Source organism: Larimichthys crocea, chromosome XXIII (genome assembly GCF_000972845.2).
Source record: "Larimichthys crocea isolate SSNF chromosome XXIII, L_crocea_2.0, whole genome shotgun sequence".
Classification (NCBI taxonomy): Eukaryota; Metazoa; Chordata; class Actinopteri; family Sciaenidae; genus Larimichthys; species Larimichthys crocea.
This window is the reverse complement of record NC_040033.1, coordinates 18260825-18274755: the sequence shown is the minus strand read 5'-3', so window position 1 is coordinate 18274755 and position 13931 is coordinate 18260825. Positions and strand designations below refer to the sequence as shown.

The following is a 13931-nucleotide window of genomic DNA, read 5'->3' as shown; positions in this document are numbered from 1 at the left end:
ATGAAACATTATTAAACCACCAGTGTAGGATTTAGTGGCAGTCTAGTTGCTGACTTGTAACTACAGTGGTATAAGGTCCTGTTTAGAGTCGGTTAGTTTGTCCATTCTGGGCTACTAAAATGTTAAAATGTTGGTTCGACATGGCAGACTGCTTAGAAGAGGACCTGTGGCATCTGTAGATAGAAAAGGCTCATTCTAGGGTAAAAAAGTAAAGAGTATACACTAATAATAATAATAATAATAATAATAATAATAATAATAATAATAATAATAATAAACAATAATAAAACATAGTTATAAATATTATATTCAAGTTCTGTCATATTCTGTAATTATAAAGCCCCTGAAATCTTACACACTGGACCTTTAAATGCAAGGCGCATCAAGAAACCTCGAGGCACGAAAGACCAAAGGATGACAGATACATATGTGTAAGTACAATTATAAGTGCTCCCTTCTTTTAGAATAAAAATCAATCATTACCCTCTTTTTTTGTAAATAACAGATTGTTTTAAATATTTATATCTGTCTATAAACACTTTCTCAAAGAAATATGCAGTCTAAGTGCACTTGTTATGTTTGTTTTGGCCTGGCTGCGATATTAGTAGTCAGCTGATGATTGACAATACCATAAGCCAATAAAAAAACAGCACCGAAACTGTGCCCGGGGCACGCCTTAATAGTAGACCTGGCCAATGGAGGGACAGATTGGGCGGACTCTCCGTGCAAGCTCTGTACGCTGCAGATCTCAGAACAGCTCTGTGTCGTCACACATCCACACCGCTAACGTCGAGTCTAAATGAACAAACCGTTCCAGAATCAGCGCCTCGACAGAGCGCTTTATCTGCCTTCCGAGAGTGGCACGGCCGAGGCGTAACATTTTGAAAGGTTGTGTTCAGTGGGTATCCACCGAGAGCGGGGATGAGATAAGGAGGTTTGGAGGAGCAAATCACGGTTTGTGAAGAAGGAGAATAAAACAAGTGAAAAGTTTGTTATCGAAGGAACCATTGGAGTACAGTGCGAGCAACAAGAAACCATTCAACCGACCTCCGATGCAAAGTGAGTACCAACATATTGTATCCACCTAAAAACTTCACAACTGTCAAGCCGATAAAACAAGAAGAAAATTCAAAATAAAACAGTTGGTATGTCGTTGTGGCTTTATGAGAGCATAGAGAATATTTGTGTGTTTTTTCCCCATGACTACTCACACAATGACAGCAAAATGAGCAGACTTGGTGTGTGTGTGTGTGTGTGTGTGTGTGTGTGTGTGTGTGTGTGTGTGTGTGTGTGTGTGTTACTGTGAAGTAACCTAACAACGAACTTCTTGTTGTTGCTAACCTATTAGCTAGGTGCGTGATATTAAAGTAACCTTTTGGCAACCTAGCCACGAGCTAAAACTGTCTTTACTTAACAGACAAACGCTCTCTCTTAAGAATTATTTATCCACAACTAAATGCCTAATCAATTCCTAATACGACCATTTAGTGGTGTTGGTTTAAATGAGACTTCACCTGACACCTCCTGTGGAATGTTTCCGTGGGAAAGTGAATGTAGCATTACACCGGGCTAACACAATGTCTCCTAATTACAATAATAAGGTGTAGTAGTGTCAGAAAAAAAAACCTCATAGCTCAGCCTGGAGAATAAAACAAACAGTAGTCTAGGTGTGCTAACATATACACAAACCATAATGACAAAATTATCTCGTGACACAACCGTCTACTTCCACAAAACACACACACGCACACCCTAAACACACGGAGTTGCTACTCCCCAGGAAGTGCAGTGTGCCGTGTAGCACGGTCTGAGGGAATACAGAGCCCTTGTGCCCTGCAGAGTCAAGTGTGGTGACACGGAGCTTGTCACTGGCTGACAGCACCAAGCGTCTGAGCTGACGGCCCACCGGCAGAGACTCAGCACTTGGCCAGCTTCCATCATATTCTAAACTCAGCCATTTGTTCTGCATACTTTTAAAACGAGTTTATTACGGGCTTAATGATAGAGGACACCATGTGTTTTGTCTTACACCATTCTTTCATAATCATCACTTCCTTGAGGGCATGCCACAATATGAATGAGCCCTTGTCACATAATACATTTTAGACCCTCATGTGTCACCGCTTCAAAAATTCCCAAACCCACAATATCATCGATTTCTTGATGTGGTGAAAAACTAACAGAGACCCGAGGCTTCTGTAGTAATTTCTCGAAAATGGAAATGCTATTATTTTGCATTCCACTGAGTCATTTGTTCCCCTCAACAGAGTCTGCATACTTCTTGAATGCACACATAGCCGTCGTTGAACAGAAGCTCAGTACTTGCTGGAAAAAAAAAAAAGAAAAGTCGTTTGGATGTTGTAGCTTGTTGAAGTAAGGTTAGAGGAGCGTCTTTACAGGTAACCTGAATCACCAGAGAAGCCGCAGAGCTGGACTCATTGTACAGCAGCTTAGCGTATAATAGTCTGTCCTTAATCTGAAACCTCACTGTTCACTTCCTCGCCAGGTCCAGCATCCAGCGTCTGCATCGTGACCCTTCATTTATTAACGTTGTTTCTCGTTGGCCTCTGAATCGCAGTTCTGGTGGTCTGGCTGTGAGAAAAGGAGAAACGCAGTAAGAGAGGATGACCTTTTTTTCCTGGGATTTGAATGCCACTGAGGAGAATCTCAAGAGAGCCGGCATTTCTCTGTGTAAACTCTGAAACCTCAGTGGTTAGTCTGCAGTTTTGGCCGGCCCCTTGCACTCTCACTGGGAGTAGCCTAGTTCTTCTTTTAAATCTTGCCTAGAAAAAGGTGGGAGGCCTTTTTAGTCTATGTACCAGTTGGGTCTCTCTGGAGACTGTATTTTAGTACATTTCATTACTCTTGTGCTTTTTATGAGGCCAACAACTTAGCACCATGACAAGTGTGCGATAGTCTCATTATGCCCTCGATTTACGTGGTAAACGGGTTCACAGACGAATAAACTGAAGGCTATGAGGAAATAGTGTCTGTGAGAGCTGCCACCAGGAAATTGTCTGGCCTGGTCTGGCTTCAATCTGAAAGCAGATTCTTGTTTTTACTATTTGTGCCCACAGTGATTGTGTACATGGAGGCGGCCGAGGTCAGGGCGGGGTTGGATGCAGCCCCTCAGACGAAGCCCAGAGACGGAGACATACCCCCGTGTTGGTTGTCTGAACAGGTGTCTCAGAGCTGCAGCTCTGCATAGCTCACATTCCCAAGGTTTTTGTTCCTGGCGTGGAGGGTCACCGAATGAGGGGGGAAGAGAGGGAGGTGTGGGAACCAAGAATGCTATATGCACAAAGGCTCAACTCCCAGAATTCATCCGAGCAACCTGCTGACTGAGACAATCGCTTCCTGTCATTGCAACAGCCCGGCTTGTGTTGATGAGAAACCTGTCAGCAGCCCATTGCGCTGTTCATGGCCAGGGACAAAGCTGAGAAGTTGGCTTCCATAACTGCTTGTCAGCAGCAAGGCTATTTTCCTTGGGCTTACGCTTGGGTAGGATACAGTGGTTTAAGACTCTTAATCCAGGCATTAGTTTAGATCACTATCAGCTCATCAGCTCTCCGAATCACAGGAAGCTGCCTTGTCTGAGGTTGAAGAGTTGTTATTTTAAACCTCATCCTTATTTCCTTCACCTTTTCTTCTAATCCAATCCCCCACGGATCATTTTTATTAAATGTCAGCCACACTAAATGGATCCTGATTCACAGTCTCAGGACAAGCCATCGGCCTTCTCATGCTGCCTCGATTACAACTATGTGAAAACTCCATTCCTGCAGGAATGCGGTCGTTCTGGTGCTGAAGAGGAGTAAAGGACTGGTGCTGCCAGATGACGTAAAGAGAGGTTGTTGTTGTTGTCAGATAGTTTTGGCCTCTCCTAAAGTGACTGTGCTTCAGCAGCATTAGCTTGCGGCAAGCTCTAAGCGCTGGCTCATGACATTTTGAGGTGAACCTACTTTACTACCAGCCGTCGCTAAACTTGGCATCACATGAAATATGAATACAAGTGTGTTGCTGCTGTAGTAGCTTAATCCGGTTATATAAAGTGTGTGACGAGACTTATCAAAACATTTTTATACGGCATATGTCCGAGGTGTTAAATGTCATATTTTTCCATGAGGACACTTGTGGTCCGTGTTATAAAGCTGACTGCTAAAATGTGAGATTATGAAAGCAAGTCTTCAGGAAATATGAGAATAAATCTGCCATCAGCAGAAGAGGACTGAGGGCTGCTAACTCATCATTATGGTTCTGTTGAATTGAGCAGCACATGTCACAACCCTTCCATTCATCTACCTCTTCTTTCATTCAACCATCTATTTTCCCCCCATTCCATTCATTCACCATCTATTTATCCATCCGTCCTGCTGTCCATGCGTAATCACCATCCCACTCTATGGTATAACTAATCTCCGTTGTGAGTCCGTGGTGAACTTGCGAGCCTCCTGCTGCTCTGCTGATCCCAGACGGGAGAGATTAAAGCGATGTACTTGGCAGGGGATGTTGCAGGGTCACATTTGATGAGCATCACCAGTAGTGATGCTGCATTGTTTTACCCCAGCCTGGCCTACAGAGATGTACGGTCTCTCCAAGCAACACCAACCACCCCACCCCCAAGCCTCTGCAGTGCTGCGCAGGAATGAGCCCACCCAGCAGATGCCAGCCATCAGACACCTGCTCTGACTTCCAGTGATGTGCTCACTGTGCAGGTATGCTGCCCTCCTGACCCACCGCGGACCACGTCTTTTGATGGAGAAAGCAGAGAGGCCGAGTGAGCGGCGGTCGCATTAATAAAAGTCCTGTGTTAGGGGAAAACTAGTTAGGCTGTGAACCCTCAGGGAGAAGGTATACAGGCCTAGACATGAGTGGTTGGAACTTTTGTCATGGGACACTGTTTCATTCTTGTTTTACGGCTCACACTATTAAGAAATGCAAACCTCCAGTTGCAAAATACAGTGGTCGTCTTTATTCAACTACATCTGTAGGCTAACCCCACAGTCAGCATTTAAAGCCTTGGGTTAACAGGAACTTGCACCACAAGCAACTGCCGTGGGAATACTACACAGCATGCCTTGATCATAATCTGGAAGTTGTAGGTTCTGTAAGTCCATTGTCTCAGAGTAAAACATTGTCTAAAGACGCGTTTCTGCACACACACAGAGCTGTACTGTAAGTCTGTAACCGCTTGTAACCAATTTGTCAGTAGCGGCTGAAGGCTATAGCCTTACATAGCGAGGCAGTGGGCTCACTTGACTGATGTCAAGCTTATTTGTCAAATGTTGGTTTATTTATGAGGGTTTTCATGCGTGGCCCCTGCCTAGCATTACTACACCTATCCCCCTTATGGCAGGCGTGTGAATAATTCAACATAGTTGGAATGAAGAGAACCGAAATAGACCAGAGTGTGTACTTGTATCTTTGTCGAGTAAATCACAGCAACCACGGAGGAACTGTGTAGTTGTAGTTGCTATTTATGTGAGTACTGTAGTCCTGGAGTCCTAGACTCAACAACCACTGCCTGTAAATGAAGGTCTTTTTATACTAATATATACAGTTTGATAACTTTGTTTCAGTTTCCTGTACTTATATCTGAATAAAGAAATCACCCTTGGTGTCTGGCCACAATCAATTGTCAGCATCGATAGTCTAAAAAAAGTTAGTTGTGTTTTAAAAATAAAGTTGCTACAATGGTCTGAAGAGTCACCAAATCTAGCTGGAAAGTCACCAAGTTGGTAACACTGGTTTGTTTGATTTCATGTGTGTAAGCATGGGTGTGACGTAGCACAGAGTTTGTGCTGGTGCCACCTCACATTTTTCATGGAACGTGACAATTGAATTTGTAATGACAAGTTTCTCTTCTGTCCTAGAATTGTCCCAGACATACTTTATTTCAAGCACTGCTCAAAGATAAATTTGAAGATAAAGCACTGGACAAAGTATCGCTTTCCATTTTTTGCCACTAGACCTCAAAGTTCCAAGTTTGCATCGTCAGCATGAGAGGATATATTAAAGGACCATGAGGTTGCACTATTCATGTAGCGTGTTGATATTTGCAGTGCCTGGGGGTGGATGGGTGGGGGGCTTGGTTACCATACACCGGTCCTGTGACAGGTTTTCCTTCCTTGCCTCGCTCTCTAAAGATGACAGTGGCGGTAACTTGATCGTGCAGCATAAGTTACTGAGGCTGTAATTCACCTCGGGTTAATGAGAACGCAGCTATGTTGTAACGACGACATTACACGCTGATGTCACCACCATCTGCTGCTCGCTTGTTGCTGTGGGAGACTTTGCTTCCATCAAATGATGGAGGGAATACAACCTTGTCTCCTGAGTCTAAAGTCAGTTTATTTGTGATCACAGGTTCTAGAGGGTAAAAGTAACATGAACTGAACCTTGTGCTCATGGTTTGCCTAAGCGATCCCGCTGATATCAAAGCTGATATAATAAGAGAAGGGACAGATGGTCCGGTGTGTGTGCTTACCTCTCTGATCATATTCTTGTAAATCTAATGTTATTTATCCACATTCATGCTTTAATTGAATGTTCCATTTCCTGGTGGCTGCAGTCTAACCACTGATTTGATGACTGGTAGAAGACGAAATAGGTTTGATTGACGGTGGCGGTGGGTGGGGTCACCCAGAGGCCCCAAGTCCATCAAAAATAATGCAGATTAGCCCGAGAGGGTTTTCTTTAGTCGTCTGTTTTCTCTTAGCTGGCAGGGGCTCTTTCCAGACACCAACACTGGTTTTCATGGGCTAAATCCCCCCTTTGTGTGTGTGGGGGGCGTCTCAAGTAGTGTCAGCTGTAGCTCCGTACACTTGTTGCTGTGTCTCCTGCCACCTCCTTCTGGCTACAGGCCCCCCTCCCGCCCACTGAGGCTGAATTTTCATTTGCCTGTTAACCCCCCCCCACACACACACACACACACACTTTACTCGCCTCTCAACTACACTCCACAACACATAAATGTTTGATCAGTAAAGGTCTGGGTCCACATGTGTGTGCGTGCGCGCCGGGTGCGTGTGCGTGCGTGCGTGTGTGTGTGTGTGTCTGTGTGTGTGTGTGTGTGTGTGTGTGTGTGTGTGTGTGTGTGTGTGTGTGTGTGTGTGTGTGTGTGTGTGTGTGTGTGTGTGTATGCATGTGAATGAATGCATGTGAATGCATGCTATTGTCTCTGGACTTGAAAGCACGTTCTGAAGCCTCTGTGTGTGTATATGTTTGTGTGTGCATGTATCTGACAGCCATTCATTCTTCTTTAGTCCACTTGGCCCAGACTCTGTCTATTCCCGTGTTGCTCATTGAGGGCAATTAGAGCAGTTTAGCTGTGAATGCCCCTTCACAACAGCCTATTAAAACCATTAACTATGCAATCTTCACTCTTTGATGGCCCGGCCCATGTGATTAAACTATTCAGTCTGGATGATGGCCTATCCAAACCAATGGCACTCTGTTTGTTATACTCTGTGACCAGTATTCCCATTACTCTGTGTTAGCTGCATTATTACATGTACACCAACAGGCAGGTCTAGTATCTAAATAATTTAGACATTTAGAAAAACAACTGGAAATAAAGCAAAAGCTAATTCAGCAATAAACAACATTTCAAACATACAAGGCATTAAGAACACAAAGAAACACAACCAAATATAGACATGCGGCAACGCAGCAACATGACACAGCTCAGTGATGAAGCAGAAATTTCCATCTGACTCAGGGCAAGACTATATGAAAGAAGAAAATAACACTTCTCCATTTCAAAAAGGAGAAGTTCAATTCATGACTAATAAAGCTCACACCTCATCAGTACACTTAGGGGGTTTGCCACTACAGTGTTACTAGGTGTGGTGACTTTTATTAAAATTTTAAAGATAGATATTGCTGTGAAACAGGGATATGTGCAAGTTGTCATTTAAAGTCTGACACCAGAAATACTAGTCAGTTGAAGTAATTATTAATATTTCATTTATGTACAGCCCTGGTTGACTGTTGCGTCTTTACGCAGCCACCTACCACTAGCCCCTTCCCCATGCTAATGCCTCTGCTGGTCTTTGTCCCACTTCAGAGGTTAGAATCAGAACATTTAGTTACTGCTGTCTGCTTTTTCTGACAACAATCCTATTTGAGGTGACACTATCCGGGGAAAAGAGCGTAGTGGAACTGGTGGAGTGTGGTAAGGTACAGTGTCATCATGTCAAGCATTGAGAAACTAGTAATCACATTTTAAAAACTGTCAGCCTCGCTGACTGATTAACAACGTAGTCCTGCAGGTGGCCTTGCATGGAATCACCCCACCTTGCATAAAATAAAGACCTCATATCATATTAGGTCTGCAAAGCATCAGTGGCATTGCCTCACATGGCAAATGCCATGAGGTGATGTCATCACAGTAGCACAGGTGTTACTAATAACATTAACGATGGCTCTGTGTCATGAGCGTATGACCGTGAGACCTGCCGAAGCAGCTACATGTAGTTCGGCCATAATTAACACCCAGTGTGACACGTCTGTCATTGTTTAAACCTTCATCCAACAGCGCGTTCCACCTCTGCTTAACCCCTAAACATCATTTGCGCGTTTTACAGCATTACTGAGAAATGGCTGACTTCAGCAAAATGCACATCTGGGTGCGTGCATGGGTCTCAGAAACATCTGTTGTGTTGTGTACGAGATTATGTATTCGCGCCATGTTTCACATTGACGAGCAGGCCTTCATGTTCCTCGCGTTGTTGTGTGCTTGTGTTTTATTCACTGGCAGTGTTTGTTGCATGTGTGTGTGATTAGGTTTGGTCCATAGATTTTCCTTTTTATTTTCATTTTATTTATTCATGTGCGTCAGGGCCGTGATCACATGGTGTTGAGCACAAAGCCCTCTCTGCTTGGGTTCCTGCCTCTGCCATCTTAAGTTTGGGCGTGATAGGTTCTTCCAGCCGCTGGGTCTGAACTGCTACTGGCTAATATTTAGTTTTTATTGTGTTTTATTTTAGGTTCCTCCATGACATGCTACCATGTAGTTTGCCAGTTTAATCAGCTTTGCCACACTGGAAGTACACCCAACATGTGTGGCTGCCATAATTTGAGCCTTACATTGCCGCAGATGTAATTTGATATTTGCCTTTTATTTAAGAGGCATCGTAAGATTTGAACAGCTGTAATCATTCTCTGCTGCCTATCATATGGTCCCCTCATATCAAAGGGCAGACTTCTCTGCTAACTCGGCTAACCACTAATTGCTGAGTAACCTTATGGAAATGCCCTTGAGTGGAGGTTTTTTGGCTGCGGTGCAATGAAAGTGTGATATTTATAGCTTTCTTTGGACTGTCGAGCATTGATAACACAGTCCGTATGGCGTTCATGCAGCAGTGTGTGTAGGAGCAGTTGACTTTGTCTTTGACTGCACCATCATGCAGTTTGTGAAGTAAGTTTAGATTTGACTATAGTTTGAATAGATGGACTCTACAGGGTGGAGAGGGTGGAGTTGAGGTTTGATTTGTAGGTTCACTGGGTTACAGAGTTTGTTTATGGTACACAGTACAATATGTAAAAAAAAAGACCATAGGACTGATGACTCCAAACTTGATGGTTCATTTGTCCTCATTTCAGTGTTCAGTTTGAGTTGGTTCAGATAAAACAGACTTTATTGATCCTACACTGTGAAAATTCACTTTTTTGATAAGATGTTATTCATAAATCAATCATGAAGTCATGCTTGTGTTAAAGACAGCTGTAGTACCTGTGCTAGCATTCCTTACATGGTGGGAGCAGCAGTCTGTTGCTAAAGGAGCTGTTGGACAGTATCAAGACATACAGTGTTGATACTGTTGAATACAGTGTTCCTCAAACGTTTTACAACATGTAGACACTATTATGAGAGATGTTAAATAAATAATAAAGTAACATAGGCTGACCTAATTCAGCTATGGACTGTTTGAAATGAGATGATGATTATTCTTGACTGTTGAATCCTGAATAGGACTACGGCTAATTTGGTGGAAAGGTGTACTCCTGTCTAGGGCTGGGTGATATGGACCAGAAGTCATATCTCGATATTTTTTTATCTGAATGGCGATACTCGCTATATGTCCATATTTTTTCCATGGCCGGATAATTTCATAAGTCTATCATTAATGGGCCGCTGGTAAATCTCACTTCTGCCACTCATACTACAAATCCCACAATACACTGCAACAGCTGACACATGGGTCAAGACCTGTGCACCACCTCTAACCCCACTGCTTCGGTTGTTTATTGACACAGTAATCAGTGGTCCAGTGTTGACAACTTAGCGATATATTTAGCAATTTTTCAGACCCTTTCTGGAGTTATTGGAGACTCTGATGTGACAACGTCAACGTGCAGCAGGAGACCTGGACAGGCGGACAGGAGAAATAAAAACAAACTGGCTCAAGGGAAGAAATGTATAGTAATTTTAATGCAAAATAAACTATAGCACCCACCCAGCCATACTCCTGACCGGTACTGCTCTTCCTAATATTTCCAGTTTGGAGGTACGGTTGTATAATTTTTTGAACCATTAATGTTAACTTTGCTTACTTTTAAAAAAAAATCACATTCAAGCTCATCTATGCGTGCACTATGTGCAAACCCAACCAGCCAACCCAACCAAATATGTCATGAAATGTAAAACCTTTCCTTCATTTCATTAGAAATTTGTAGTATTTTGGTAGTAAAATCCGTCCGTCTATCTGTTTTGCATAACTGCTCCTATCCTTATGAGTTGCGGGGGGGTTGGAGCTGATCCCAGCTGACATTGTGCGAAAAGTGAGATACATCATGGACAAGTCACCAGTTCACCACAGGGCTAACACATAGAGATGACCATTCATTGTTACATTAACACCTACGGCCAATTTAGAGTCACCAGTTAACCTGCATGACTTTGGACTATGGGAGGAAGTCAGACACAGGGAGAACATGCAACAACTCCGCAAAGGGTGGTTGTAACCAGGAATCTTCTTTTTGTTATTATTTAATTTATTTATTTCATTTAGAAAAGTATTTGATATTCCTCCAGGTGCCACTACAACAATGTTAAATACTACCAGTGGGACAAGTACCATAGTTTGAGAATCAGTGGTGTGATAGATTAAACAGAAAGTTACTGCTGAAGTAACAGGCCATTGGTGTTGCATAAACCAGTTGTAGATAAACCATGTCATATTGAAGGGGGCGCATGCACCACATAATGACTATTCTTGGTCCTCCTCCTCCTCCTCCTCCTCCGGGCTCTCACAGTCCATCAGTATAAAGGCTCTTGTAATGCTTTTTTCTGCCCACACAGTTTCCTCTCTTACTTCCGGGGTCGTCGGCACCAGACGAGACAAACGGAGACAAAGCAGCTCTTTCTTTGTCCGTTTTGAAGTCGTCCCTTCTGCGGGTGGATGCTAATCTGACTGACCATCAGCAGCTTCTGTCATGGTCAGGGAAAGACAGATACAGAGAGAAAAGACTGGGGACAGATAGAGGAGGAGGTGGGTAAAGAGGGGTGGCAATGGAGGGTGATGACTGGAGCATTTGGCATCCGGTGAACAGAAGAGTATTGTGTGCCAGTGGGCCACTGTGGAACAGACCGCTTCTTTACAGGATGGATCTGGTGTTAAAGCTTCGGAAACATGTCGGAGATCTGCCAGGGAGACATTCACCAACATCCACCTGAGAACAAACCACGTATCACACCTGTAGGCCAACAAATGTACAACATTTAAAGGGTCGCTTCCACACTTCTTTTCTGTGGACCATTTTCTTTGTACCCTATAATGTTTTTATGTTTAACAGCAGTAAGGCAGATGCAAGGGTCAAAGGTCAAGAGGACAGCTAGTTCTCCTAAACCTGGCTTTAAAGCTGTTTTATTGTGTTAGCTTACTTAACGGTGGTTCACATCGAGCTTCTAGCTCTGAAGGCAGTGCACGTTTTATTACAAACAAACAGCAGCAGCTGATTTCTGCTGAGTAGCACAACTCCAGCAACAGGGAGGAACTAATAAACAGTGAGATCAGCTTCTGTGGTGTTTAGAGAGCCTGGGGCATTTTGGCCCCGTGTGCTCCATCATCTGTATGTCGTTGTACAGTACCTCAGGTCGACCCTATCTGCCTAGATTAATCCATACAGTATAATCCAATTGACACAGCCTGTCAGCCAGCAGACAGGACAGACAGGCTAGTGCCTACAAAGGAGAAACCGGTATGAGACAGAGATTATGAAGAGGAGTGTCCCAGTGTCACTTCAGGTTAGTTGGTGGTAACTTCAGATTTTCTAAACACTGGGTAAATGGTTTTGGCTTCCACCGTCCTTTAGCTTTCAGTGTCTCTAGAAAATGAGTTGATTAGAAGCAGTGAGGGATGTTTCTCTGCTGTGGTAATGCATTTTTTGTAATGCAGATGGGAAAGATCTGATCTCAAAGCAACATTATTGCTGAGATTATTGCTAACATTGTGATATGTGATATTTATTTGGCTTGGAACTGTGTATTTTGGGGTGTTAAGAAATGACACGCATTCACATAATAATCTGATTAACTTGCTTCTGCTTAGGGTGTGTTCAGTGCGCATAACGGGAGGCTTTTGTTTGTAAGTTCCCACAGAGTATACAAGAGATAACCGCGTTTGTGGGCAGAAGAGAGATGGGAAAACATCTCCAGAACTTTGAGATAACATGTGTCTTTGTGAGTGTGTAGTGTACATAGACACGGTGGTGCTGTTTTTCCTGGTGTGCACTGTGGTACAGCTGAGTTATCACACCCATCTTAATCCTGGAGGTACATTGGATGTGAAAGTTAGTTTGATGTTGCTGCAGTTGGACCCGCCTGCCTGTGGCCCTGTGTGCACCTGGCACTTACTCACTTCAATGGTCCGATCACAAGTGGACAGCTCTCAGAACATGACTTCTCAACGAGCAACACCACATGTCTCGAGTAAGAGCACTTGTGATTGGATCTCACTTCCCCTCTCCACATGCAAATAAACAGCTATGTTCTGGTTTTTAAGTTTCACGAGTCTTCCAGTTTCTGTTGCACTGCCCAAATAAAAATTAGACGATGTTTCGTCTAATGTGTGCTCCATCCTTTGCCCGTTGATCTGGCTTCTTCTCTCTTCTCTTTTAATTTTGGCACACAAATGAGTACGGTTCTGCTTCAGCAGTTGTTGTGTAGGTGGTCCTTCATTGTAGCCCAGCACACATCCACGTCCAGAATGCAGTCTAAGTGCTGAGATCTCAATGAATCTTCAGTAGGGTTGGTTTGTCCAGTTTTTCCGGTCTGATTTAGTGTAAATGGACTGAACCAGCATTTGTGCAGAGGTCTTAACAGGTCTTCTTGGTAAGTTGATGACTAATTGGTGAAACACATTGTTAGAAACTTAACGAACATTCCTATCTTATCCCTTTTTAATGTAACTCTAATATAACAATGTCCCTGACAACCAACATATCACTCATGCTTATTACATCTCTTATCGCAATTGCTATATTTGCGTAGTAACTAGCCAGCTAGCACAGTCACGAAGCAGAAGTACGAACCTCTTTTTGATCCACTCCTGTTTGTTCTGTTAAAGTTACTGCATTAAGCTGTCAATACAAACTCAAGATTTCCTCTATCTAATTTCAAAATAAAGCTTTTATTGTGAAACATTTACAGGGACATAAGGAAAACCTGAACTTATACTTTCATTTGTGGTTCTTATTATGTTCCACTTTGGAGTAGAAGTGGTAAAATTCAGTATTACTAGTCTCGGTCCATCAAGTCTTTGGTTTATTATCAAATAGGTTTGAAAAGCTTAGTCCTCAGTGCATCCTGGGTGCATTCATACGTGTACTTATATCTGTCCACTTGTAATTGGATGACCCAAGGCACATGTTAGTACATTACATTAAACATTAAACCACAGTGAAGGTGGTTTTCTTTTTTCACACCA

General features: G+C 43.1%; 1 protein-coding gene across 2 annotated transcripts in view; it reads left to right on the top strand.

Annotated features, from left to right (window-relative positions):
- Nucleotides 1–745: 745 nt before the first annotated feature.
- The window catches only part of mpp7a (MAGUK p55 scaffold protein 7a), a 136507-nt gene continuing 123321 nt past the window's right edge, over nucleotides 746–13931 (top strand). For both annotated transcript variants that reach the window (XM_010737322.3, XM_027274075.1), the window contains exon 1: nucleotides 746–1059. The gene's annotated coding sequence lies outside the window, so the exon portion shown is untranslated. The remainder of the gene's footprint in view (nucleotides 1060–13931) is intronic.